This window comes from Canis aureus, chromosome 5, assembly GCF_053574225.1.
Source record: "Canis aureus isolate CA01 chromosome 5, VMU_Caureus_v.1.0, whole genome shotgun sequence".
In the NCBI taxonomy this organism is placed as follows: domain Eukaryota; kingdom Metazoa; phylum Chordata; class Mammalia; order Carnivora; family Canidae; genus Canis; species Canis aureus.
The window spans coordinates 70,928,933-70,956,194 of record NC_135615.1 but is presented as its reverse complement, the minus strand read 5'-3'; the positions used below and the strand labels follow the sequence as shown (position 1 = coordinate 70,956,194).

The window sequence follows — 27,262 nt, the reverse complement described above, 5'->3', positions numbered from 1 at the left end:
TTTCCAAAGCAACAGTGATGCCTGGGATGTAGGTGATGACTTAACTCCAGGTGGGTTGGGGCCTTAGAAAGTACAAAGGGGGGTGTCCCAAGGAGAGTACACTGGAGCAAGGGCCTGGCCCCAGCAAGGGGTCACTGATCATCCAAACAGATCGCCTTGGGAAGGGAAAAAACAGCTTTGGAGACAAGACACCAGGATTCAAATTCCACTCTGCTATTCACTAGCTCTGTGAGCCTGGCCATCTTCTTGCCTGGCTCTGAGCCTTAGGGTCTTTATCCACAAGATAGAGACAATCATACCAACTTTATAAGGCTACGTGGTACTTAAATAAAATCATTTCTCTATGGGATCCCTGGGTGGCTCAGTGGTTTGGCACCTGCCTTCAGTCCAGGGTGTGATCCCGGAGTCCTGGGATCGGGATCGAGCCCCACATCAGGCTCCCTGCATGGAGCCTGCTTCTCCCTCTGCCTGTGTCTCTGCTTCTCTCTCTCTCCATATCTCTCATGAATAAATAAATAAAATCTTTTTTGAAAAATCATTTCTCTGAAGCACCTGTAAACACTCACTAAATGACAGCTCTTTCAACTGCTGTCTCCCACCTCCACCCCTGGAAGCAACATTCACACGGCCTCCCCGAGGGCCTGAGTCCCCGGATTTCAGGGAAGTTCACCTTCCAAATATTAAGGCCACGTCTGTTCTGCTATTGCTGCTGCTGCTTGAATTCACAGACTTGCTGAGCAGCTGGAACAGGATCAGCATGAAAATTCAAAAAGAACTCGAGTCCCGATGCATGTGATAGGGTAGAGGCTAGAAGGGTGGTCAGTCACCAGGGGAAGTATCAACTGGGAGGGGCTTGAGGGAGCCCCCGGACCTAGGTTATGGTCACTTGACTGTACATATGTAAAGACCCATTGAGCTGCACGCCTAAGATTTGTGCCCCTTACTGTATGTAACTTACACCTCGATTTTTAAAAACCCTCAAGTTTTCCACAAAGGTCTAGGAACACATGTGCACACCTGTGCACTCTCAGGCAGTCCCTGCCCAGACGACATGCACGCAGATGGGCACCCCCACAGCGGTCACCGCAGTCCACCATACAGGCAGTTCTCCTCGTGCCCAGACCCATGTAGAGCCACATGCCCACCTGGGCAGGTACACTTGCACAGATGGACACACAGCCGCTGCACACCAGGGGATCTGTAGCAAGAGTTGCTGGAAAAATATGGAAAGTCATCAACAGCTCCACTGACACAGGGAGTAGCCAGCTCCCCACCACGATTTCCAACACGGAGAGGACACCTCCTCGTGTCTGTGGCTGGGCTGTTGGAGGCATCCACAGCCTTGGTGCTGCTTCGGCAGGAGTCTCATCAAATCAGCAGGTGTCTACACAGCCTGCAGCACCAGGGGGTCTGCAGAAAGGGGAAGCCAAGGTCCCGGGAGGAGGAGAAGGCTCTTGTCTGGCTCTACCCTCCTTCCAGGCCAAGACTGTGCCAGCCCAACCCTGGAGTCAGTCAGCAAGTGTGTGAGTCCCCAAGAAGCAAGGATGGGAGAGGGGGAGTCCTGGGGGGCAGGAGGCTGGACAGGGAGTATGAGGCGAGAGGAGGGGCGGTCATTGTGGCAGGACGGTGCAGTGGTTACGCAAGAAGTTTGGGAACAAGAGAGCTCTGCTTTGCCCCCTGGCTCTGCCGTTTATTAGCTGTGTGACCCTGGACAGGTTACTTAGCCTCTCTGGACCTCAGTGTGCTCCTCTATCAGATTGAGATAATAATACTACCTAGTGGGATAACATTACACGGTGGGAATGCCAGGGGGATACGGGTTGGGGGGGTGTCAATTAACATCACACGTGCCCCTGAACACAGAAAGTACTCAACAGCTTGAGACCCTTTTATCAAGGGCAGGACGAAGCCACTAGATAATGAGTGTCCCACGGATTGTAAAGTGACAGCCCATGAGCCCAGATGCAGCCCATACGTGGAGTCCGGCCCAATCAGTGCGTTTCTTTTTCCTTTTAAAATTGTTATTGATGTCTCAAAATAAAATATCATATCAAAATCCACATTTTCTGCTTCTCTTGAAGAGTTCAAATATTTGGCAACCCCGGTCTGCATCCCCACCTGGTGACTACCAGCCAGAGCCAGTTCCAACTGCCTGCCCCGCTCCACCCAGCCCTGTGGCACCAGAGATGGCACTTCGTGGCTCAGGGCTCTAGGGAGGGGACCCACCTGGAGTCACCCAGCAAGTCAGTGGCAGAGCTGGAAGGAGAACTCAGGTGCCAGATCTTAGGTCCTCCCGGAGCACCGATGAGATGCCAAGGGGAGAAACTGGCTGTGTTCCGAAAGTTCCTGCACCTACAGCCCTTACCTGAGAGCCAAGATCATCATCAGGCCCATGACTTACTCCTCTGAGCCTCAGTTTCTTCATCTGTAAAATGGGATAATAATAGGGTGATAGTGAGGACAAAATAAAGAAGCAGGGATCACAGGGCAGCACCCGGCACACAGCAACTGCTTGACCAGTGGCAGCCAACACGACTGTTCTTAGCCCCACCTGACAGAGGGCTGATGAGATTCACATAGCCAGTGATGGAGCCAGGATTTGGAGTTCTTTTTTTTAAGATTTTATTGATTTATTTGAAAGAGAAAGAGTACACAAGCGGTGGGGGCGGGGCATGGGGAGAGGGAGAAGCAGACTCCCTGCTGAGCGGGGACCCTGATGAGGGGGTTTAATCTCAGGACCCTGAGATCATGACCTGAGCCAAAGGCAGACACTTCACCAACTGAGCCACCCAGGTGACCCCAGGATTTGGAATTCTAACTCAAGCTCAAGGTAGGACTGTCTGGCTCCAAATACCAGTGGTCTCCATGCACCAGACAATGACTGAGGACCTCCTGTGCCCTGGGCACTGCACTGCGGCAGACACCGGGCCTACGGCACCAAACGGACAGGTGCCCAGCTTAGCCTGAGAGGCAGGAGAGGGGCAACAATGAAGCGGCACTCAGGCCCTGGCAGCAGTAGGTGCCGGGGGAAAGCCAGGAGAGCGTTGTTGAGTGTGTCGAGGGGACACAGGGGGCACCCTGCCCCCAGGGAGGTGACATTACATGGGAACCTGAAGCTGGGAAGGACCCAGCCATGTGGCAACTGAACAGGAGGCAGAGTCGCCGCAAAGGCTCCCAGTTGGACTAAGGCTGGTGACTTCCAGACACAGGAGGAAGGCCAGCGCGGCCGCCGCAGAGTGAGGAGAAAGGTGAAGAGGAAGTGAAGTCAGAAAGCTGGGTGAGGGTCCCATTACCGAGCAGCAGAGCACCCAATTAAAAATAGTAGTACCCATGCCGCCTGGGTGGCTCAGTCAGTTAAGCATCTGACTCTTGGTTTTCGGCTCAGGTCATGATCATAGGATCAGGGTCATAGGGTCGAGCCCCCTGTCAGGCTCCATGCTCAGCGGGGAGTCTGCTTGAGGTTCTCTCTCGGGGCAGCCCGGGTGGCTCAGCGGTTTAGCACCTGCCTTCAGCCCAGGGCCTGATCCTGGAGTCCCGGGATCAAGTCCCGCGTCGGGCTCCCTGCATGGAGCCTGCTTCTCCCTCTGCCTGTGTCTCTGCCTCGCTCTCTCTCTCTCTCTGAAAGAAAGAAAGAAAGAAAGAAAGAAAGAAAGAAAGAAAGAAAGAGAAAATAATAATAGTACCCTCCACTCTTCCCTAGGGCGTGCACCCAGACCTCTACCGCGATACCTCATGTCATCCTCCCCAGGCACCTACAGCTACAGCTGTGAGCTACAGCTCACTGACCCTATCTGTCAGGGGTCAACACTGAGGTCCCAAGTGAGGCAGGGACTTGCCTGAAGCCATCCTACTGGGGGAGATGGGTGGAGGCCTGGAACTCCCATCTGACCCCTAAACTAGGCTAAGCCAGACTGTCACCCGGTTCCCTCTACCAGGGGACACACCTCGGACCCCCAGTCTTCATGTGATCAGAACAGGAAAGGGACCATTCTCCAGCCCACGCAAACCTCTTCCTGGGACAATAAGGCTCTAATGGCCCCGTCCCTGGTAACACCATGGGCACGGACATGCACAGCACACATACACACACACACACACGCCATATACACACATGTGCACACATGTGCACATACATGCATACACAGCAGCCCAGCCAGGAAGAAGCCCTGGGGAGGGTGTAAGGGGCAGTCAGGAGCTACCGGTAAACCTAGCTCTAAAGGCAAGAATCTTTCCTGCTTTCATGTCCCCTCCCCCCCCAACACCCCCACTTTATGCTAGAGAATCAAGGGCAAGACAGTGGCAGCAGCTCCTGGGGACTTGGGGGTGGGGAAACCAGTTTAAAATATGGTGATGTCACCAGCACAAGGCACCTGCTGATGGACACCAACGTCACTCTCTCTCTCTCTCTCTCTCTCTCTCTCTCACACACACACACACACACACACACACACACACACACACACACCCCTGAGTTCCCATTTCCTAGCTATCAGGTTGCAGTGACTCTGCTGCTCCAAAACAAAACAAGAAACCCAAAGACTGAGTCAGCCGGATGGGGCGAGGGGCTGAAAATATGAAACCCCCCTGCTCTCCACCAATGATCACCCCCAGTCCCCACCTACAAGCCAGAGCTGGGCTGGGAGGACCCTCCCTGGAGAGCAGCTCACCTCCCAGCCCCAGGCATTGACAGGGCCCCGTCTCTGATCCAGGGCCCCGAATTCCTGCACTGTGCCAGCTCCCTGCCCCACACAGGGCCTCCTGTCTCATCGGTAAGGCATGGGTGGATGATCTCTGAGGGTCCTCCCAGTTTGGATACTCCACCTTTTATGGACATTTGGTCGCCAGCCCCAGTGGCCGGAGTCTCCAGAGCCGCAGGTGCAGTGCCAGCGGGAAGGCCAGCAGGGGACGCGCAAGCCTCGTAGACAGGAGGTGGGCTCCGGGAGCGGGAGGAGGTGGGCGCCGAAGGATCCTGGAAGCAGAGCTGACTAGTCCCCCTCCCCACTTAGTTTTCCTGGAGCGCTGCACAGATGCAGCGCGGTCCTCTCTCCCCTGGACAACCGCCTCTCCCAGATGCTTCAATGGCTCCACGGTGCCAGTTACAGGCCTGGCCCCGAACAGGTACCGCAACGCGTTGGTAGATGGATGGGGAGAGCTGCTCCAAGCAGCCCAGCCGCCGTTCTCCAAAAGCAAGTAACACGGCAAGGAAAACCTCTGGGGAGGAAAGCATTTTAAAAACTAAAACACTTATTGACACTTGGGTAGACACTTGTACCCGGTGTGATGATCTTATTAAACTTACCAAACCCCTTTGGGGCAGGTACTAATGCCCCCATTTTACAGAGGGGTACACTGAAGTTTCAAGACAGCCAAGTACATTGCCCAAGTCACCCAAGCACATCAGTGGAAGAAGCAGGATTTGAACTCAAATCCGTTTACTTTTCATCGTACTGTTACTCAAACATCTCAACTCTGAGCTCACCCTCCTCCTGACCCCCCAGCAGGGTCCTCTGTGTGGGCCCTAGGAGCAGACAAATGCATGCAGCCCCACCCCTCCTGAGCAGGTGGCAGCCCAGGTCCTAGTTTTGCATAACCCTATCCTGACTCTCAACCTAACCCAAATTCTGGAGAACCTAATTCTGATCCCCACTAATAACAGCTAAATTTACAAAGTGCTTATCACATGCTGAGCACTTTGTTGTTTTTCTTTTTAATATTTTATTTATTTATTCATGAGAGACACACAGAGAGAGAAGCAGAGACACAGGCAGAGGGAGAAGCAGGCTCCATGCAGGGAGCCCGACATGGGACTCCATCTGGGGTCTCCAGGGTGGAGCCCCAGGCTGAAGGCGGCGCTAAACCACTGAGCCACCCGGGCTGCCCAGCACTTTGGACGCAACATTTGTGATCCTCACCAAAACCCAACATGAAGATGTCATCCCCATTTTACAGAAGAGGAAAGAGATTCAGGAAGGTTAAATGATGCCCGAGGACACACAGCAAAGATATAGCACAGGGGGTGGAATTCCAGCCCAGGGCTGTCTGTTTGCACACCCCAGCTCTTAACTGTTACTTAAACTCACTTTCTCCCGTCCTCCCCGTGGCCTCTCTGGCCATGCCTCAGCTCATTTGTCATCCAGAAAATGTGACGACCCTGCTCACACCCCTCACAACGAGAATCAAGGCCACGACCCCAAGCCCTGGCTTCACTTTGATTTTCTAGGATTCTCCTCCAAGGATGGGAGCTCTGATGAAGCCGAAAGGAGCACCTTCCCCCTCTCCAGAAGCAGAGGGGTCCCCAGATCCTTGTCCTAAACACTCTCTGAATCACGGAGATCCTGACTCTCTGCCACCATCCCCTCTGGGCTTGGGAAGGCCTTTGAAGAGCTCTGTTTTTTCCATCTGTGAAATGATGTGAATAGTATCAGGATCCCAGGGCGGCCAAGGGTATTCCCTGGCACACTCAGGTGTGTATCTGTGCTAGCTCCCTTCCCTTGAACCTCCTAAGGCCAATCTAGAGACCTAGCTAGCCATGGGAAACCTCCTATTTATTCATTCACTCCCTCATTCAGCAAGCCTCTGTGCATAGCTGATCCATGCTGGGCTCTGTGCTGGGAAGAACGAGGCCGCAGAGAGGGCTGGTTAAGACTCTAACTCTGCAGAGAGACTGGCAGAGGGCATATGACTTAAGGGCATATGACCTTGAGCAAGTCACCTCACCCGTGTGTTTCCACTCACCATCTATAAAATGGGGATGAATGTGGCCCCTGCCTCCAGGGTGGTCAAGAGAAGTGGAAATCATGCAGGCAAAGTCTTAGCACCATACCTGGCACATAGTAAGAGCTTAGTGGTGGCAGCTGTTCGGATATTATTGGGCAATGTTCAAAGTCTGGGAGAGAAGGGGCTGCTAATCAACTAATCTTCAAACAATAGGATCACTGGGAATTCCCGGCCACACAAGGTGATGGGGGCACACTGGAAAAGGAGCAACTAGTCCTGCCTGGGGAAGTCAGGGAAGGCTGCCCAGAGGAGGTGCCATTTGAGGGATAAGTAGGATTTCACCAGGAGGATAAAAGAGGAAGGGCATTCCTGGCAGAGAGAACAGCAGTTTCAGAGGCTCAGAGGCTCTTGGAGGCACAAGGAGACGTTTACTGAAAAGTTGGTTGTGTCTGGGGAAGTTTGGGGACACGGAGCTGGAAAGAGGGGTGGGAGGTGCTGGTAAAGAGCCGTGTTGGCCTGTCTGGGGAACTGGGACCCTCTCCTGGGGCAGCAGGGGGCAGGGAGAGACTAGATCCAACTGGTCTTTGAGAAGAAGGATCCAGGTGGCCGCAGGGTCTGGGAGGATGGTGCATGGACAGGATGGGGGGCAAAGCCTGAGGGGCCACACCTGAGCTGAGATGGAGGGAAGGAAGGGGAGGGGAGGCTCTAGGTGATGGAGGAGCAGTGTTCACACTCTCAGGCCCCAAGACCCCTTACAGGAAGGAGAGACTGAGACAGGGCAAGGGACTGGGGTGACCATGACTCCTGTCAGCCGGGACCAGAGTTGAGGCTGGGGGGGGAGGGGGCTGCCAGCATACTGAGTCACTCACTGGCTTATGGGATTGCAGACAAATTGCTCTCCTTCTCCACAGCTGGGCAGCCAAGGGCCCTGCATTAAAGCCGCACTGTCCATCAGCCTCGGAGCAAGAGCCCAGAGCAGGAATGGGCAGGCGCAGAGGAGAGAGAAGCATGACCCTGGAATTGTCAGAGTCGGCCCTGGACAGGCTGGTGCTCAGAGCTGATCCACAGGGAGGGGGGTGGTGCTTGGATGCTGGAGCTGGCCAGCCAGCTTCGTGTCCTAGCTTAGCCTTTAATGGCTATGTGACCTGGGGCCACTTCCTTAACCTCTCTGTGCCTCAAATGGGGATCATCATAGGGCCTACCTAGGACAGAGGGTCGTCTTGGGGGTTATTAAATAAAACCCGTCAGATGCCGGGCATGTCGCTGTCTTGGCAAGGACTGAGTGGTACTGTCTGTGCTGACAGGGCCACGGATCCTGTCTCAGCCCTCAGCTTTCCAAGGCTCCCGGAGGCAAAATCCATGCTTGGCATCAGGCCGTTCACCATGAGCCCGGTCCCCCCCCACCCCCCACCAGCCTGCCCCTGCTCCTACCATTCTGAACTCCCAGCAATGCTTCCTACAGCTTATGATGGTTCACCCCCCACACCTTTGCCCGAGCCTGTCCTCCTACCCTCATCTAGTCCCCTTGTCCGTCATTAGCTCTTCGTGGTTTCTACAGGGGGCCTCAGCTAAGAAACCCTGTCCTCCAGGGAACCCTGGGTGGCTCAGGTGGTTAGGCATCCGACTCGGGTTTCAGCTCAGGTTGTGATCCCAGGGCTGCACCCACCTCTGTGCTCAGCAAGAAGTCAGCTTGGGATTCTTTCTCTCCATCTACCCCTTCTCTCTCTCTCTCTCTCTCTCTCTCTCTCTCAAATAAATAAATAAATAAATAAATAAATCTAAAAACAAAAAACAAAGACATCCTGTCCTCTAATTTGGGGCATCCTTCGTGCCCCTCCATCCCTGACCATTCGGGGTGGCCACCTCCTCTAACTGTGCTCTCGGAGCTCTGGCCTAACACTTGCCATTCGTGGTTTACATGTGCGCTTGTGCACTCCCTTACATGACCGATGAGTCCACATTCCAGAGCACAACATATCTGCGGCATCAGCTGGTAGTGGGCAACTGAGTGAGCGTGTAAACACTAACAGGACCCTACAGAAGCGCTGGTTAGTAAGCACCTCTGTGCCAGATGCTCTGCACCCGCCACCCTATTGGGTCCTCACAACTGCCTGGTGGCACCCACCTTACAGATGAGGAAGTCCAGATTCAATGCAGGGACCGTCCAAGGCCACCTAGGCAAGAGGGGGCAGAGCACAGATGACAATCCAGGTCCCACTGCCCTCTGCCCAGTTCCTAACCACAGCCCCCTCTCCCCCTCCCCCCACCTCTGGACACCTCCCCAGACCCCGCCCACCACTGCAGCCCACAGAGCACACTGAGATAAGGCGTCCTTGGCTGGCAGAAGCCACAGGGAACCACAGAGACTTGAGCTGCAGCAAGCTGCCCATTTCCTGCGCTGGCCTGGGGGCACCGTGAGGATCACCCACCCAGGTCACAGCAGCTGACTGCACACTTGGCTCCCCAATGGGACCTGATGTTTAAGTGATAATCTGCATAATCATCATCTAGATGGACCCCCCCCCCCCCCCGCCCCTTTACAGATGAGGAAGCTGAGGCTGCAGAAGCTGAAATGCCTGCCCAGGCTCCGATGTGAGTAAATGACAGAGCAGAGGCTCAAGTTAGTGTTTTCTGCAGGAAACCTAGCACCTTCCCCCAAAACGCTGCCCAAATAGCGCTTACCCTTGAGGTCACCGAATGCACCAAGGTGCCACTCCAAGTGACAATAGCCAGCACTCACTGAGCACTCACTGTGCACATGTCCTGAGCTGCACTTGTACTAACGAGGGTGCTACGATTAACCCAGGGGGAAACTAAGGCACGAGTCGTTTAGACGCCCTCCTCAAGGACGCACTGCTAGTAAGAGGCTGGGCCGGGATGAGAACCTGGGCTGGGGGCAGCCTGGGTGGCTCAGCGGTTTAGCTGCACCTGCCTGCAGCCCACGGCGTGGTCCTGGAGACCCAGGATCGAGTCCCACGTCCCGCTCCCCGCATGGAGCCTGCTCCTCCCTCTGCCTGTGTCTCTCTCTCTCTGTTTCTCATGAATAAATAAATAAAATCTTTGTGGGGAAAAAAAAAAGAACCCGGGCTGGCCGACCTCAGCCCCAGGGCAGGCGGGAGCGAGGCGGGCCTCCAGTCGGACCGGGTCCTGGAGCGCGCGGACCCCGCCATCCGAGCTGGGCGCCTCCCCGCCCCCTCCTGCGCGCGCCCCTCGATCCGGGGACTCGGAGGTGGGCGGGGCAGGGGGACGCGCCTCCCACCCCGCTCGCGCCCGGGGGCCGCCCCGCCGAGGAGAAGCTGTCGCCCGATGGGTCCCCGAGGGGTCCCCGGGCTCCCAGGGAGCGCGATGCCTTAGTGGCAGGGCCGGCTGCGCGCGGGGTGGGGGACCGGGAGCCCTGGCCTCCCCGCCGGCCTCGGCGCGTCCCCGCTCCTGCGCTCCGAGGTCACCTCCCCTCCCGGTGACGGTGACGCGCCCCCACCGCGGGGCCCGTGCGCCGTGAGCTCGGCTGCAGCCCCTCCCGGGGCACCGGCGGGTCATGAGATCTGGAGATGGACGGAGGTGGCAGCCCACGTTTGCGCCTCGCTTCCCCGTGCAGCGAGCAGGCTCCGCGCTTTAACTGGGACAGTCCCCCCCGCCCCCCCAGCCCCCGCAGGACCATCAGCTACGGCCAGGAAACTGAGGCCCAAGGTCATGCACTAGTAAATGGCGGGCATCCATTTTCTGGAAGTTTCCTCCACGCCGGAGAAGGAGAGCAGCTGTCATTTTAAACCTCGCCACCTCCCTGAGCATCAAAGAAAGTTAATGAGCTCTCCCATCTTTTGCCCATTAAATCCGAGAAGTAGAGACGACCCGGATATGACCGGAATAGTTTTCTCGGTAAAAGTGGGCTTTGAACCTGGAGCTAAACTTGATACCAAAGGCCGGTTCTTGCCACCCTGGGCTGAGACCTGTGGAGGGAACCATGGAGCGCAAGCAGCGGTATCAGGAGCCCCCCACCCCCACCCCTAGAATAAGTGGTATCTGTGGGTCTTTTTTTTTTTTTTCTAATGATAGTCACACAGAGAGAGAGAGAGAGAGAGAGAGAGAGGCAGAAACACAGGCAGAGGGAGAAGCAGGCTCCATGCACCGGGAGCCCAATGTGGGATTCGATCCCTGGTCTCCAGGATCGCGCCCTGGGCCAAAGGCAGGCGCCATACCGCTGCGCCACCCAGGGATCCCTGTACTGGGTCTTGAAGGATGAGTAGGAGTTCACAAAAGAGGAAGGAGAGAGCCAACAGCCTCAGAATCCCTGAGGACCCGCCCTGATCATCCCTCTTAACTGCTGGAAGTCAATTCAGTCTGTTCGGCTCTCCCAATCTCCATTTCTTCATCTGCAAAATGGGAATGATAGTCCTAAAGTTGTCAGGATTGAGTGAGATCCTGCAAGTACAAGTGCTTGAACAACTGTCCCCAGACGGGTGCCACAGTGCCTGCTGAGCACCAGCTGGCAGGGTATGGGCTGCCTGGAGGGCTCATCAGCTTCTCCTGGAAATGACTCTTCTCAGCTCATAAAAAAAGCAAAAAAAAAGCAGACAAATGATATTCCTAGTCTATCGATGAGCAAACTGAGAGGCCCAGCGAGGTTAAAGGACTGACACAAGGTCACACAGCGGTAACTGGCAGCAGCAAGATCTGAACTGAGATTCATCTGACTACAAAGACCATCGCTGTCTCACTGTATCGGCTCCGACGGCTGCTCCACATCCCACGGATTGACCTTCACCATAACCTTTCTCTCGATATTGCACATGAAGCTTTACATTCTTGCAAATAACGTTCAGCTGAGCATCTTTGTGCACAGACCTCTGCCACGCTTTACGTTATTTCCTGAGACTATCCTCAGAGAAGGTTATTGGTTCTAGAGGTACAAACGTTTTTATGGCTTTTGCTAAATATTTTCAAGTTGCTTTCAAAAGGGCTGCCGTTTTGCTGTCCCACTTGCAACATATAAGACATGTTTTTGCTGGATCCCCACCAGTTTTTTTTTTTTTTTAATCTCCCAAGTGTCCAAGATGAAAAATGGTATCACATCGTGGTGTTGGCATGAGGAGGAGGAGTAGTAGTAGTAGTATTGCCGATGAAGTTTTTAAGGCCTGGAAATTTAACAGGATGTGTGTCAGAAGTCGCAGGCCTTGGGAGGGACTGGAGTCAGGTGGGTAGGCAGAAATGTTCATTTCTGGCTAAATGGTTGAGAAAAGGAATGCACGGCCAGGGCCAGGGCGGGCAGCGGTTTCTGGAGCCCGGGGGCAGCTTGCGGCAATTGTTCTTTCTTCTTTCTGGAACATTCTTTCCTGACTCCTCAGCAGCTGATCCTTCAGCTCTCAGCTCCAGCATCAGCTCCTCTGAGAGATCCCTCTCCACCTCCCACCATTATAGGTGCCACCCTCCCCGTGTCTCTGATTTATTTTCTTCACAGCCCTCAGCATACCTGAAATGCTTATTCATTTATTTCTGGGACCGTTATCTGCCTCTGCCTCTGCCTCTAGAATGTGAGCCCCTTGGGAACAGGGCTTGGGCTTCTTCATCTGGTGCCCGTATCCCCCTCCTAGAACAATGCTTTTAATGGATTAATTGCTTCCACTTGTGGGTCATCTTGCTGCCAAGCAGGGCTGCTCCTGTCGGCATCCCAGTGCACAGATGCGCGGATGCAAGCTGGCCCCTTTTCTGGCATCCCTTCCCCATGCCCCCAACACCACTCACACGCGACCCTGTGTGCCTGCAGCCTTTCCCGAAGTCTCTACCTGCCATGTTGTTCAGCATCTCTCCTGCTGTGACTCTGCTGCCCAGGTGTCAGGGCTCCCCCTTCCTTAGGACTGCACCTCAAAATTCCATTGCCCTACTATGTTAGATCAAGTTCACTCTCCTCTCTGACCTGCCTCTGGAGACCTTCTAGCATCCTTGCTCCCAGAAGAATCATCTGCCCCAGGTACCTTGTGCAGAGCAGGACAAGAAAGCTGGCAGAGGCATCCCAATGACCACTGTCCCCTTCTCCCACTGGGCTCTGCACAGCCAAGGGCATGATCTAGTATTTTATCTCCCCAGGATATGGACAAACCACCACAATCCCACGCCCTACCATAGAACCAGAGTGGGAAGTAGTAGAGACTGTTTTGAGTTTTAGTAATTTTTTGCTCTCTGTCCTCCAACCGTATCTACAATAATCATCACCTAATAGTATTTCTCCCTTGGAGCCTCCCAGGAGCTTCGTGTGTGGGCAGGAGCTGTCTCTCTGATTTTAAATGGCAGAGGCCATCTTCCTTCTTGCCAGTTTTCCTGTGGGCGAGGCCCCAGTGACCCAGTGGAACTCCAGAAGCTACCATGGGGTCCCTGCTGCCAACGCCGCTGAGATCACCAGCCAGTACTTCTTGGCCGAGCTGTGTTAGGATGATAGCCTCAGAGACCCCAGGGAGTGGGGCTCTCTTGGGTTCAGGTGAGTTTCTATGTTCATGGGGAGAAAAAACTGTTACCTTTACGAGACAGATGGACCTGAATGAGTGGTTAAAAATGCGAGGCAAAGCGAAGAAGTAATTTCGGTGCTAATGAGTATTGATTACAGAGAGGAAACGGGTTAATTGAGTGAGTTGGTAAGTTGGTTGCTACGGTAACATCTCGCCTGGAATAAAATCATCACCACGGAGAGTGCAAACTGTATCTCTGGGTAAGGACCAGAGGGGTTGCAGAATGTTTTCTGTTTGGGGACCAAGAATATGAAACATTAAGAGATTGGAGAGTCCTGGAGAAGAGGAGCTTAGAGTCTTCCCTTTGACCAAGGTTAATGCCTTCCTACCATGAAGGGCTGCACTTGATGCTTCGAACAGAAGCCTCCCTGCTCGCTGGATCTCGTTCACAAGATACAGGAGAAATTTCGGGGCGTCTCTCTCTCTCTCTCTCTGTCTGGTGAGTGGGCATGTCATCAACTTTCCATTGGAAATAACGGGAGGGAGGAAAAGGCACTATTTTCCTGAGATTTAAAAGAAAAGCCGAGGTTTGGGGCGCCTGGGTGGCTCAGTCAGTGAAGCGTCTGCCTTGGGCTTAGGTCATGATCTCAGGGTCCATGGGATCAAGCCCCACGTCAGGCTCCTTGCTCAGCAGGGAGTCTGCTTCTCCCTCTGCCCTCCCCACCCCCATTCTCTCTCTCTCTCTCTCAAATAAATAAAATCTTTAAAAAAAAAAAAAAGCGCCAAGGTTTATTTGTAGAGAAGTTGGTAACAGTTGTGCTTAGGAGAGAGGTAAGGTTGATGCCTAAGGTTTATAGTTTTTACTTGGCGTTTAACACATTGGATGGTGTTAAACGCTAAAAATAAGCCACTGGATGGAACAAGGCAAAACTGACATCCCAGTCAAGCAAATGGTCAATACCTTGAGTCACATGTGTTATTCACTAACTTTCTTCTTTTTGTCTTATTCACATATCCTTAGTTTGTTTCCCTGCCCCCTTGAGTTCCTCAACTGGTTTTACCCTATTATATGCATATTATATAATTTGGCAAGCCCCCTCAAATCCTTTTTTGGAATGAGATGAGTAAACATAAACAAAATCTGATTTCTTTGAGGTGTTGTGATGATAACATGGATGTTTTTAATAGAAAAACCAAAGAAACTGAATCAAGATTTATAGTCCACCTCTGAGTTTTCCCTACCTGGAGAAGACCTTTCTGATACACCTTGTATCATGTTTACCTGTTTACAATGAACAAAACTCCAGTGTTAATATCTAAAAATATATGATAGACCTTGGGATGCCTGGGTGGCTCAGTGGTTGAGCATCTGCCTTCGGCTCAGGGCACGACCTTGGGGTGCTGGGATCGAGTCCTGCATCAGGGTCTCTACAGGGAGCCTGCTTCTCCCTCTGCTTATGTCTCTGCCTCTCTCTCTGTGTCTCCCATGAATAAATAAATTTTAAAAATAAAGATGGGAAATTTTTTAAAAAAGATATGATAGACCTCTATTTGCAATGATCAAGGGAATGAAACTGTCACAACCCATAAAAATGTGAGAATTTTTTTTTTGAATGGGTGATGTCTGGCTGTAGCCTCTGTGGGAAGGTTAACAAAAATAATAATAATAACTAGGATAAATCTGTCTGAACTGACATGGGTGAGATGTGATTTAATCAAAATCTTGCTGGACTATCACACGGTAGACCGTGCACAGCTGAGGACCAAGGAAAACAGGAGGGCAGCCTCCTAGGCGTAAGACTTCTTAATGCATAGGAAAGATTTCAAATAACCTGTTTCTCTTAGTGCATATCACAGGTATTGCCTTAGTGTTTTAAAAATTACAGATATTTCTCTATGCAACGTACATTTTTTTCCTAACAAAATTGAGTTGCACTGTACTTTTTGAAACTTGCCTTTTATTTACATAATTATGTCATGATTATCTGTTACCAAGGAGTTCCCTCTACAGCGTCATTTTTTTTTAAGATTTTATTTATTTATTCATGAGAGACACAGAGAGAGAAGCAGAGACACAGGCAGAGGGAGAAGCAGGCTCCATGCAGGGAGCCGGATCCTGGGTCTCCAGGAGCACGCCCTGGGCTGAAGACAGGCACCAAACTGCTGAGCCACCCAGGCATCTCTACAGCGTGATTTTATTTTATTTTATTTTATTTTATTTTTTTTTTACAGCGTGATTTTAAAGGCTTCATAGAAATCCATTCTATGAGTGAAATATATTTTATTTATTTGTCTATTTTTGCACATTTGAGGTAGAGGAATTTTTGGTTTGTTTTGGGGGTTTCGTTTTAGGTTGGAATTTGGGGAGGACTTGGGGATATTTTTTTTACTAATATAAACAATACTTCAAAATCATCCTTGCAATTAAATCACTGGCACATCCATGATTATTTCCTTTGAGTAAATTCTAAGAAGGGTAATTTCTGAGTCAATTTGTATGCAAATTGTAAAGCTTTTCGTAGGTATTTCCAAATTGCAGAAAGTTTTAAAAATCCAATTTACACCTAGAAACCATGTTTTTAAAAAGTTAATTATTTAACTATACAGAGAGAGAAGTCAGAAGATAATATGAGCAAAGTTATGAAAGGCAAAACCGTGCATGGTCTTACCACCCGGACAGTCTCTGTTACCAGTTACAGATCCACCACCTTGCTGTCTCACTCCCTCTTTCTAGCTCTTGTCTCTTATTTGTCTCTCTCTCTGACTCTGTCTCTGTCTCTCCTGGGTCCCTGTCTAGCCCTCTGTCTCTGTCTCTTTCCCTCCCAAATCTCTCCTTCCCTCCCTCCCTCTCTCCTGTCTCTCTGTCTCTCCCTCTGGGTCTCTCTCTCCTTTTCTTGCTCTCTGTCTCCTGTGTATCTCTTTGTTCTGTGTCTGTCTCATTGTCTCTCTGTCTCTGCCTCTCTGAACAGACCTGGGGGCTCACCTCGCTCAGACTTATAACCCCAGGCGACACTATTCATTCCCGGTGCCTAGGCAGGACCGGGAGCTGGCAAAGCATTTTCACATGTTATTATCGCCTCTTCCAGGTGAGCCCCTGAGGTTCAGAGCGCCCCTCGTTCCTTGCCCAAGGCCCACAGCTCAGGAGCTGGCCGTCAAGGCTCCCCGCTGTCCCGGCCACTCTGTGAGACCACACATGTGCCACCAACACACACGCACCTGCCTGTGCTATCCCCCTCGGGGATGTGTGGCTGCAGGGTCAGGCAGCTACACTAACACATAGCCCGCCCGGCTGTCCCCAGGATGCCCAGGGCCCCTGCCCAGGAAGAAGCTAGAAAGGACGCAGCTGCCTCTCCCCTTGGCCTCCCTCTGCACCAATCTGCCTCTTTCAGCACTCTGCAGTCCTGCTCCTCAGGGTGCACCTCTTCCCTGCCACCCTCCTCCCCTCTGCTCCCTCCTCCCCAGGCCACCAGGTCACCAAGCCTCCCCAGTGCCTCCTAATTCTTGCACCCAGCGACTGGGTGGACCATAACGTTGCTTCCTGAGATGCAGACCCAGGGCGGTGCAGAGCCCAGGGTCCGCTGCCCTGACCCCAGCAGAGTGCTCCTGGACTCTGGCACATGTGACACCCACCACCTGCTCTCCAGAGCCTGACACACCACACACACCGTCCGCCCAGGTGTGTGGAGCGGATGCCCAGGTGTGCTCTGGGCTCTGGCAGTCCTCCACCCCCTACTTATCTTTTCCTCCCTCCTCCTTCCTCACATCCCTCTGGATTCCCCTCCTCCTGCCTCTCCTCTGTTGTCTCCTGCCCCTCTCTGTCTACACTTTCTCCTTCTTTGGTCTAATCAAGCCCCAAGGCTTTACACACCACGTCTACCCTCTCAAGGCCCACATTTATACCTGCAGGCCAGACCTCTGCCCAGACCTTCACACCTGCGTATCTCAAGCATGACACATCCCAACACAAGCTCTGGGTTTTCTCCCCCAAAAGCCGTTTTCCAGCATCATACCCCTAGCACTGCCCTGGGTCCGTATCTCAGGAAGCAACGTCATGGTCCACCCAGTCGCTGGGTGCAACAATTAAGAAGCATCCATCATCCCTACCTACCTACAGTCCATTTACATCCAAACTGTCAAACTCAGCAGCCCCTCCCAGTCCATTGCCATTGCCAGCTCCACTGTCTCTAACCTGGACACCTGTGTGGTCCTCCTGGCCTCCTTTCCTGCCCCTCTCCTACTGCCTCCCCATTAGGCAGCCACCACTGAGAGCTGCTCCTTATACAAATCAGGTCCATTCACAGGGTTCCTGCGTAGAACCTTCCAGTGGTTTCCACTGCCCTTAGAATACACCACACTGCACATCCCCACCCACAAGGCTTTGTGGCATCTGCCCCCTGCCTGCCTCTCCCCCTCATCGTAGGCCTCCCTCTCGAGCCTCACCACCTCTAGCCTCCTCTGCCACCTTCCAGCCTCAAGGACGCACAGACTCATTCTGACCTCCAGGCCTTTGTTCACACCATGCCCTGCCTGGGTCTCTCTCCCCTCTCATGGCTCTACTCACTATTCAGATCTCTGTTCCTTACATGTCACTTCCTCCGAGAAATCATCCCTGACCTCTCAGCCTCTCTAAAGAACATCCCTCGTTATGCTTTATATCAACATACTACGTCTAACAATCTATCTTTATCTCCCCCTTTCTTCCACCTCCCCCAAGAGATGCTCCAAGGAGCAGAAACCAGGTCATCATATAGCAGGTGCTCAATAAAAATTAACTGACCAAATAATAAAGTGGCTAAGAGTGCAACGTCAGGGTGAGATGAATCTGGGTCCTCCTCCTGGCTCTACCACGGGAGAGTTCTTGCGGCCTGGCCTCCACCAGGGGCCTGCGCCTTCTGCTCCTCGGCGTTTCCATCGGAAATAAGAATCCCATCTCAGCATTGTAAAGGGTAAATGGGATGATGGAAGTGCAGTTCTCAGCACAGTAAATGCATTAAATCACAACAAATAAATAAATAAGTGCTCGACAGATGCAGATATTTCCCCACACATTGGTCAGATGAATGAGCCGCCCTGAAAAGCATGTATTTAGAGACGTGGAATTCAAGGCTCAGAAAGAGTGACTTGTTCACAGTCGCATAGTTAAGGAGTGTGGAGTTCGGGTCCCCTACCAGGTCTGTCCAACGGCAGGTGCATCAATAGTGTGTTGATTTTCCAAACCGGGGTGTCCATGGGGCATGGTGTGCAGACGGGAGGTTAAATAGAGAGAACTCAGACCAGTGGGGCCAGGAGAGGAACATAAGGAGGAGAGGGCGACCCTGCGAGCGGGACAGACCCGGATGCAGGGTCAGAACGGGCAGGACATCGAGCAGTGACCACGTAAAGACTTGCCCCTAAATATAAGAGAATTTGGGGTCTCCATGTCCTGCACTTAATGTGGGATCCTGGGAGCCACCCGACTGACCCTGCGTGCTGGGAATACCGCCTGTGTGACCCTGGGGACTCTCCTGCCCCTGCCAGGGTGGAAGGGTGGGGCCTCAGGCAGCAGAGTGGCAGAGGCCCCCTGGACACCTCAGGATGCTGAGGCCCGGGGAGGCGGTGCATCAGCAGGTGGGCTGGGGTCCAGGTCCATCTTGGACCGGCTGTGAGTTTCCATGGAGCCCGTCGCCATGGTAACCAAACCTCCGGGGCAGGACTCCAGCAGAGCCAGGAAAGACCAGCTCCTTTCTTGTCCATATCCCAGGAGCCTAACAGGAGGGGGTGGAGGGAAGTGGGGACAATCAGGCTTTCTGAGCCAGGATGGGATGGGGGCAGGGAGGACTGGAGCTTGTCTTCCTGCTCAGTGGGCCGGCCATAAACCACCAGAACGTGGCACCGCATTTCACGCCTCCGTGCCTTTGCTCGCACTCTTTTCTCCTGTGGGATGCCCTCCCCCATGCCCTGTCTCCCTGGAGTGCTCCCAGCTGCCATCGGAGCCTCACTCTTTACTCGCTGACCTTTCCAGGCTGACTCAGCCCCTCCCTCCCCGGGCCACCCAAAATCCTCCCCTCTCACACAGCCCCAGGATGTCTGGCTCACTCAAGAGCCTGGGGAGGGTAGTGGTGGTGAAGAGCATAGGTTCTGGGATCAGAGAGACCCGGGTTCGATGCTAGCTCTGCCATTAGCGTGTCGGATGATGCACGGTAAGCCAAGCATCCTCTCCCAGCCTCGTCTGCCATTTCCTGCCGTGTGATCTTGGGTACGTTTCATCTGAAAAATGAAGTGGTGCCCGTGAGATGTCTGGGGCACAGTCAGCATGTAATAAATGCCAGTGGTTGTTCTCATTTGTATGAGCGCCGCCTCTCTGTCCCCTTGGGAATGAACCTCCAGCCCACCAGGCCTGGATCTTCCCTGGGCTCATACCCCAGACCCTGTACGGAGCCCTCGGTCTTCTGCCAGGACTCCTGGCCTGGCATTGTCCACGCCTTTCAGAGCAGGGTCTTCTGAGACAGGAAGCTTTCCCTGCCCAGAGCAGGCCTGGTGCACAGCGCAGCACTGACATTTCCAGCATGAAGCCTGAGAGCAAGCATTGTGAAGGAGAATAGATGCCCCTTGAGCCTGCTGACAGCTGGGCTGGCCTCTGGACTGCACGCAACGGCCCCTCGCACACATTCACACGCATGCATGCGTGTGTGTGTGTGTGTGTGTGTGTGTGTGTGAGAAAGAGAGAGGGAGGGAGATGGGAGAGGGAGAGAGAGAGAGGGAGGGAGGGAGGGAGGGAGATGGACAGTGGCTGGCAGCAAACGTTCTAACACACATTCACACACAGACACACATGTACCCACGTTCTCACAAATTCTTTCACACGTACACCATACACAAACCTGGTGGAGGAAGGTGCAAGGACATCCCTCGTCCCTCTAGTCAGGGTCTCAGGGACCACCCCAGGGCCCCATTCCTCCCCAGCCTGCTCCCGGTGGATCCCAACCAGAGGCCCTCTGCAGTTTACAGAGCAGGAGAGAAGTGAAGCAGTGATCCTTTCTGGTCTCATTAACCAGTGATTCAGTCTTTGGAAGTTAAAAAGCCAGGTCACCAGCCAGACAATTGTCTACCTGAACACGGGTCTCTGCCTTTAGAAACACCCCATCATCTGGGATCATGCAGCAGCATCCCTGCTGAAGCAGGCCTGGCTAGGAACTGTCCCCCTGCACCCCCCATCCTGCTGCCACTGCCCTTTGAGTTCTCTGGCCAAGGCTGAGATCTCCAGCCCCCAGCCCCTTTGTTCTGTCCCGGGCATCAGAGCTCACAAGACAAGGCCATGTCCCCTGGCTCCCTGATGTCCCTCCATACCCATCCTGAGAAGCAGGCAGGGCAAGTGGTCACGTCCCCAAGTCACAAAGCTAATAAACATCAGCTAACACTGATGGAGCACTTATTTCATGCCAGGCACTGTGCTCAGCACTGTATTATCCCTTGATCTTCATAATATCTCTATAAGGGAGTCAACCTTATAATCCCCACTTTAGAGATGGGGAGACTGAGGCATAGATAGGCTATGAAACCCAGCTTAAAGGGTACCCCAATCAGAATTTAAATTAGGCACTGAAAGAGCCCAAACTCTTGAGTATTCACTATATTATGTCTACTCAGTCACAGAGCTGAGCATGGTTGGGATGTGAGGGGGCTCAAAAAGTGACACCACAGTTCCCCTGGTGAGTTTGGAACCTACTGTGAGATTCCTGCAGGTATGTTGGCTCCCTCCATTCATTCAACCAATATTTACTGAGCACCTACTATGTGCAAGCCCTGCACCATGTATTGGGGATATTGCAGCATAAAGAACAAACAAATATCCTTGGTCACACAGAGTGGTTGTTGTAGTGGGAGAGACATAATAAACAAGGTGACCGAAATAAATCGTGTGCTGGCGGTAAGTGCTAAGGAGAAAAATAATGCAGGGGAGGGAGAATATGAAGTGCTGAGGGCTGTTGGAGGCATTTCGATTTTAAAAAGCCAAGAAGGTGATACTTGAGTTAAGACCTGAAGTGAGTAAGTGAGGTCATGCCTTCATCTGAGGGAAGAACAACTAGGGTTGAGGAACAGAATGTGCAAGGGCCCTGCAACAGGAGTGTGGTTGTGTAGTCTGGAAGCAGCATGGCCAGTGTCAGAGTGAAGGGAGAGGAAGGAAAAAAGTTGGATGAGGCCACTAACAGACGAATGGATAAAGACGCAGTGAACGTACACAATGGAATACTACTCAGCCATAAAAAGGAATGAGATCCTGCCATTTGCAACACAGATAGGGGATTTATGCTAAGCGAAATATTTCTTTTTTTTTAATTTTTATTTATTTATGATAGTCACACAGGGAGAGAGAGAGAGAGGCAGAGACACAGGCAGCGGGAGAAGCCGGCTCCATGCACCGGGAGCCCGACGTGGGATTCGATCCCAGGTCTCCAGGATCGCGCCCTGGGCCAAAGGCAGGCGCCAAACCGCTGCGCCACCCAGGGATCCCGCTAAGCGAAATAAATCAGACAGAGGGACACCTGGGTGGCTCAGTGGTTGAGCATCTGCCTTTGGCTCAGGTCGTGATCCCAGGTGCAGGGATCGAGTCCCATATTGGGCTCCCCGCAGGGAGCCTACTTCTCCCTCTGCCTGTGTCTCTGACTCTCTGTGTGTCTCTCATGAATAAATAAATAAAATCTTAAAAAAAGAGAGAGAAATCAGAAAGAGAAAGACTAATACCATATGATTTCATTTATATGTGGAATCCAAAACACAAATAAGCAAACAAATAAAACAGAAATAGACTCATAAATCGGAGAACAGACTGGTGGTTGCGTGGGGAGAGGGGTGGCAGGAGTGGAAAAAACAGGTGAAGGGGATTAAGAGGTATGAACTTTCAGTTACAAAATAAATAAGTCGCAGAAATGAAAAAGTACAGCATAGGGAATATAGTCAATCACACTGTAATAACGTCGCGTGGTACATGGCGAGCACACTGACCGGGGAACACTGTGAAATGTAGAGGATTGTAGAATCACCATGTTATACCCCTGAAACTAATAAAACACTGTGTGTCAACTATACATCAATAATTTTTTTTTAGGGGCAGCCCTGGTGGCACAGGGGTTTAGCACCGCCTGCAGCCCAGGGCATGATCCTGGAGTCCCAGGATTGAGTCCCACGTCGGGCTCCCTGCATGAAGCCTGCTTCTCCCTCTGCCTGTGTCTCTGCCTCTCTCTCTCTATGTCTCTCATGAATAAATAAAAATAAAATCTTTGAAAAAAAATAATTTCTTAAAGGTTTAAGTTGGGTGAGGCCCTAGGGACCCTGGGCCTGGATGCTATGCCACCTGTGGGTCACCCAGGTGACCCAGGGAGAGGAATCTGGCTTAGGCTCTCATGAGATAGAAAGCCAGGGACAGATAAGGCAGCCTGGAGGAGGGGCTTTAAACCTACAGCCAGATGGGTTTGCTAGAACCCAGCCCCTGAAGTAGACAGACTTAACCTCCTGCCCCCCGTAGCACTGGGCAACCACAGGCCACCCCGACAGGCAGAGCCAGCCCACTGAGGCCACCTAGCATCAAAGAACCAACCAGAACACAGCCCCTCTGCAGGCAGACACAGTGAGGCCCAGAGAGAGCAGAGCATGCTCAGGCCTTCCCCCAGACTCCCCCACCAGCTCACAGGAGTCAGGGAGAGGTGGGGACAGACCGGGAGTCACACAGGTGGCTGCCCTTCTGCGCCTCTCCTCCCCGCCACTCAGCTTGGTGATAAAAAGGGAAGAAATGAGTCTGGCCCAGGCATCCAGTGTTGGGGAGCCTGTCTCAGGCTGGGCATGTGCAGGCTTGAATTATTAATGTTAGCACAGCTACTGGCTCCCTTTGAAAGGAATAATAACCCCTCAGGTCTGAAGAGAAATGTACATTCTGTACCGTGCTTTCCATTTTAAGGAGGGGAAAACTGAGGCCCAGGGGGAGGAAGGCTTTGCCGGTGGCCTCAGACATGTGAGGATTACTGAGAGCCGGACCCAGGGCGGCCCCACTCCACGCCCTCCCCTGCCCTTCCATGTGCCCTAGCTAGTCACCCAGCAGGGCTAGCATTTCAGCTGAGCCTGCAGCTCTGTCTTGATGTGGAAGCTGACAAGATGGAACACCTTGAAGTATTGAAAATAAGGCATGTGGGGCCCCTGGGTGGCTCCAATGATTAAGCATCCAACTCTTGATTTCGGCTCAGGTCATGATGTCAGGGTCTTGAGACTGAGCTCCGCGTCAGGCTCCACGCTCAGCGGGGAGTCTGCCTCTCCCTCTCCCTCTGCCCCGCCCTCACGCTTTCTCTCTCTCTCTAGAATAAATAAAATCTTTTAAAAAATTAAGGCATGTGCATTTTACCAAAATTAAAAAATAGAAATAAAAAATGACAACGAAGAAGAAATATAAAATAGGACCCTGTCATCTCTATTTATCAGTGAGCACGTGTGACTCCTAATGAGGGCGGCCGTGTATGTGAGTGCTATGTGCTTGGCTTGTGCCAAGTGCTCTACGGGCAACATCCCCCTCACATTCCCACCTTGGAATCTGCAATGCTCAGATATTTCCAGGGATAATTTGAGGGCCAATGATCTCACAACTCCTAGACTACAGAGGAGCCGTTGGGCCCTCAGCTGACAAGAGCCAGGGCTCAAGGTTTTGAAAGGGACCTCAAACCCTGTTCACACAAGGCCGAAGCTGGGAAGAACCTGGCTCTGGGGGCCTCTGGGCAGCCCCTTCACTGTGAGCCTCACGTTCCTCATCCGGAAAATGGAAGTGAAGTAACGGGTAACAAGTTCTAAATACAAGAATACAAGAACCCCTATAAAGCAGCAGGGTGTCCATAACAAGGGGCGTGTGGTTACTAGCGGGTAGGGATGGGTCCCTATTCCGGCCCAACTGGGGATAGGACGCAACTTACTACAGTGACTTTCAAAACCAACTGATTTTACTTTTCAGCCTCCAGATCAGTGGTTCTCAAACCTGAGCTGCCCCTGAATCCCCAGGAGGGCGTATTAAAACACAGACTGTTGGGTCCACCCCCAGAGTTTCTGATTCCCCAGTGGCACTGGGGTGGGGCCTGAGAAGGTGCATTCTAACAAGTTCCCAAGGTGATGTTTGATGCTGCTGGCCCGGGGTCCAGGCCCTGAGGACCCCCGTTCTCCTTCTCAACCCTGGCTGCCCATCAGCATTGATCTGAGAAGGAGCCAAGGCTGGCACCGCACCCCCAGGGGTCCCGACGTCATTGCTCAAAGGTGTAGCTCAGCCCTGGGAGTTTGAAGGCACCCCCCGCCCCGACAGGTGATTCAAATATGGAACCAAAATTGAGAACCGCTGCCCGAGAGCTCAGGGAGGAACACTAAATGCCTGCCACTCGCCCCAACGGCTAAGAGCCATCATCAGTTCAGGGAGGGGGTCAAGAACTAGATGGTGGCTAACAATGACAGCTAACGTTCCTGGGCACACACATGTGCCAGGCACCATCCGAAATACTATAAATCTAGTGATTCACTAAGTAACCCCCAAGGTGCGTCACAGTATCACTTCCAGTTTTCGCTGGAGTGATACACAGCTCCACTCCTTGAGGGACAAACAGAAAGGGATGGAGCCGGATTTGAACCAGGTTGCCCACCTCAACATTCTTGCCCTTGACCACTGGGCTAAGCAGAATGTACTCGTGATTAATTCTTGCCAAAAAAGACTCTGTAGTGCGTGGGGGAAGGAATCCTGTTCTGTGTCCACTTACTTTTTTGTTCTGGATGCGGGGGCCTTGGGCCAAATGCTATAGGATGCAGACTTGTAAATATCTGCTGAGGTACCTTTTCCAGAGCACATGTGCAGGCTCTGTCTTATGTAGAAGGCCCCAAAGGCATGTGCTCTCTCGCCACCCTTCCCCCAAGCCATGCTCCAGCCAAATGAACTACTTTGCAATTTAATTCAATTAAGCCAACATTTATTAAGTGCATACCTTGGGCCAGTCGCCAGGCTACCGCCTGAGGACAAAGAGAGGCTGAGACTCTGAGGTCTCCGCAAGGAAGTAACCTGCCCAAGGGCAAGTTCAAGGCAGAGCCAGGGCCCCTCTCAGTCGAATGCTCTCATCTTTGAGGAACTGAGAGATGAACAAGGAGAGGAAGTGGCAGTGCTGGAACAGCAACCCTGCAAGCCCACAGGCCAGGGATCCGCATGGCCTCGAACAGCTCCCTGGAGGAAAAGACAGAACTGGGGGCCCGGCAGGAACTGGGGGAGGGGCATGGAGGCCCAGGCTTAGGGCAAGAGGGGGCTGCTCAGACTAGGCCTTGGCTCAGCCCCTCTCTGCCCCCCGCCCCCCAGCCAGGCAACTTTCCCACCAAAAAGTGCAATGACTCCAGGCAACCTGCAAGACCATAAGTAGGGGTTCTAACCTCCCAACAGGACTCAGATCTAGACTTTTATACACAAATGAGATCAGACATCCAATCCTTGTACCTTTGTTCATCATGATAATTGGTAAATGTGAACCAAGCAAATAACCACCATTTCTGTTACCCCATTTTGGGCACATCTTAATTTTTTTTTTTTTTAACCATAGCCAGAAGCCTTGAAAAGAGAAGTGGCCCAAGCCTCTCAGCACCTCTGAGACACTCTGCTGACAGATCAGAAGACAGCAGCCCAGCAAGGAAAAGTGACTTACCCAAAGTCACACAACAAGCCGGTGTCAGAGTCTGGATCACGACCCAGGGTCCCTGACCCCTAACCAAGTGTCCCTAGGGCTCTAAAGGATCTCCTTACCTGACAAAATTGCTCTTAAACATTCTAATCCTTAAGTGGCCTCAGTAGCCACCTTTATGCTGGTCACCCCAGCCCAGACCTTCCCCACCGATAGCCCCCCGACCCCAATATCCCACCACCACCTCAGGTTCAGCAGATCCACCTCTGATTTAGCCACTTTCCCCTTGAAACCTGCCCCATCTCCCCCCATCTTCAGCTGCTCAAGCCAAAAACACAGGCTTTATCCCAGGCACCTCCTTCTCCCTCCCCCCACAGCCTTAGTGAACCAGCCAGGCCCATCCCTGTCCTTCTCATCTCTTCAACTCATCCATCTTTCCCATCCCCCCCCACCCCACATGGAAGCCAGCCTCACCATTTCACTCTCAGAAACCCCACCCCCACCCCACCCACTCCAAGGAATGCCAGAGCACCTCCTGTGGGCTGCCGCTGAGCTGGGACCCAGGGCTCCGCAAGACAAACAAGAACCAGTGAGACTGCATGAGACCCCCATCTGCCCGTGCCTCCCCACTTCAGATCCCTGGTGGGCTCCCCATTGCCCTGGGATGGAGGGCAAACCCCCCACCCAGGTCTTCACCTTCCTGGACCCTCTAACGACCCTACAGGTCATTCAGATCCGTCTCCTAACATCCCGCCTCACCTAGGCTGAGCCAAACAAGCTAGTGGCCATTCTTCCAAGCACATTAGCTCAAAGGTCACCTCCTCCATGAAGCAAGCTGCCTGCAAGCACAGAGAATTTTGCCCTCCTCTGGAATCCCCAAAAAGATAGGATTTGTACGTCTGCCTCCCTGCCTGGGCTGTGACTCCTAGGGGCCAAGGGACTGAGCCAACGCCAGCGCAGAGCCTGCTTGCTACTTAGAGGTACTGCTGGATGGACCTAGAGATGGAAGGGAAGAGCAGAAATCCAACTACCCTTTGCAGTCACTCACTCCAGTCCATTTGCTCTTTTCTGGAAGCTCCTCCCGTTGTCTACCCTAAACCTGTCTGCTGTAATCACTGAAGTTGATGCCTGTTCCCTCTGTAAGTCTGTCATCCACGACGTCCTTGCCCCAAAGCACAGGACGTCCGGCCTTCCCTTAATTGGGTGACAAGTCACCAGAAACACGTCTGGCGAGACACATCAGAGAAAGGCCCGGCCGGCCTCCCCAAGGTCTCAGGCCCCGGCCCGGGAGCCAGAGCCTTCCAGCAGGCTCGAGAAGAAGGTGCCTCGGAGGCCGGCCTTGCGCTTTGAAGCAGTGAGTCACCTTCTGGCTGCAAGTCAAGGAGCTCTCGCTGCGCCCTTGTTTGGAGAAGCACCGGCCGGCGAGGCTGGCGGGGGGGGGGGGGGGGGGGGGGG

At 52.9% G+C, this 27,262-nt stretch overlaps 2 long non-coding RNA genes across 2 annotated transcripts; one reads left to right on the top strand and one right to left on the bottom strand.

Moving 5' to 3' along the window:
- Positions 1-2,598: 2,598 nt before the first annotated feature.
- LOC144314537 (uncharacterized) lies at positions 2,599-9,928 on the bottom strand. Its single transcript, XR_013380426.1, has 4 exons — positions 9,400-9,928; positions 8,843-8,891; positions 4,822-5,211; positions 2,599-3,616 (listed from the first exon to the last, which is right to left on the bottom strand). It is a non-coding gene; the product is annotated as an uncharacterized LOC144314537 (long non-coding RNA).
- Positions 9,929-10,795: 867 nt separating this feature from the next.
- LOC144314536 (uncharacterized) lies at positions 10,796-26,927 on the top strand. Its single transcript, XR_013380425.1, has 2 exons — positions 10,796-13,653; positions 25,730-26,927. It is a non-coding gene; the product is annotated as an uncharacterized LOC144314536 (long non-coding RNA).
- The last annotated feature ends 335 nt before the right edge of the window (positions 26,928-27,262 follow it).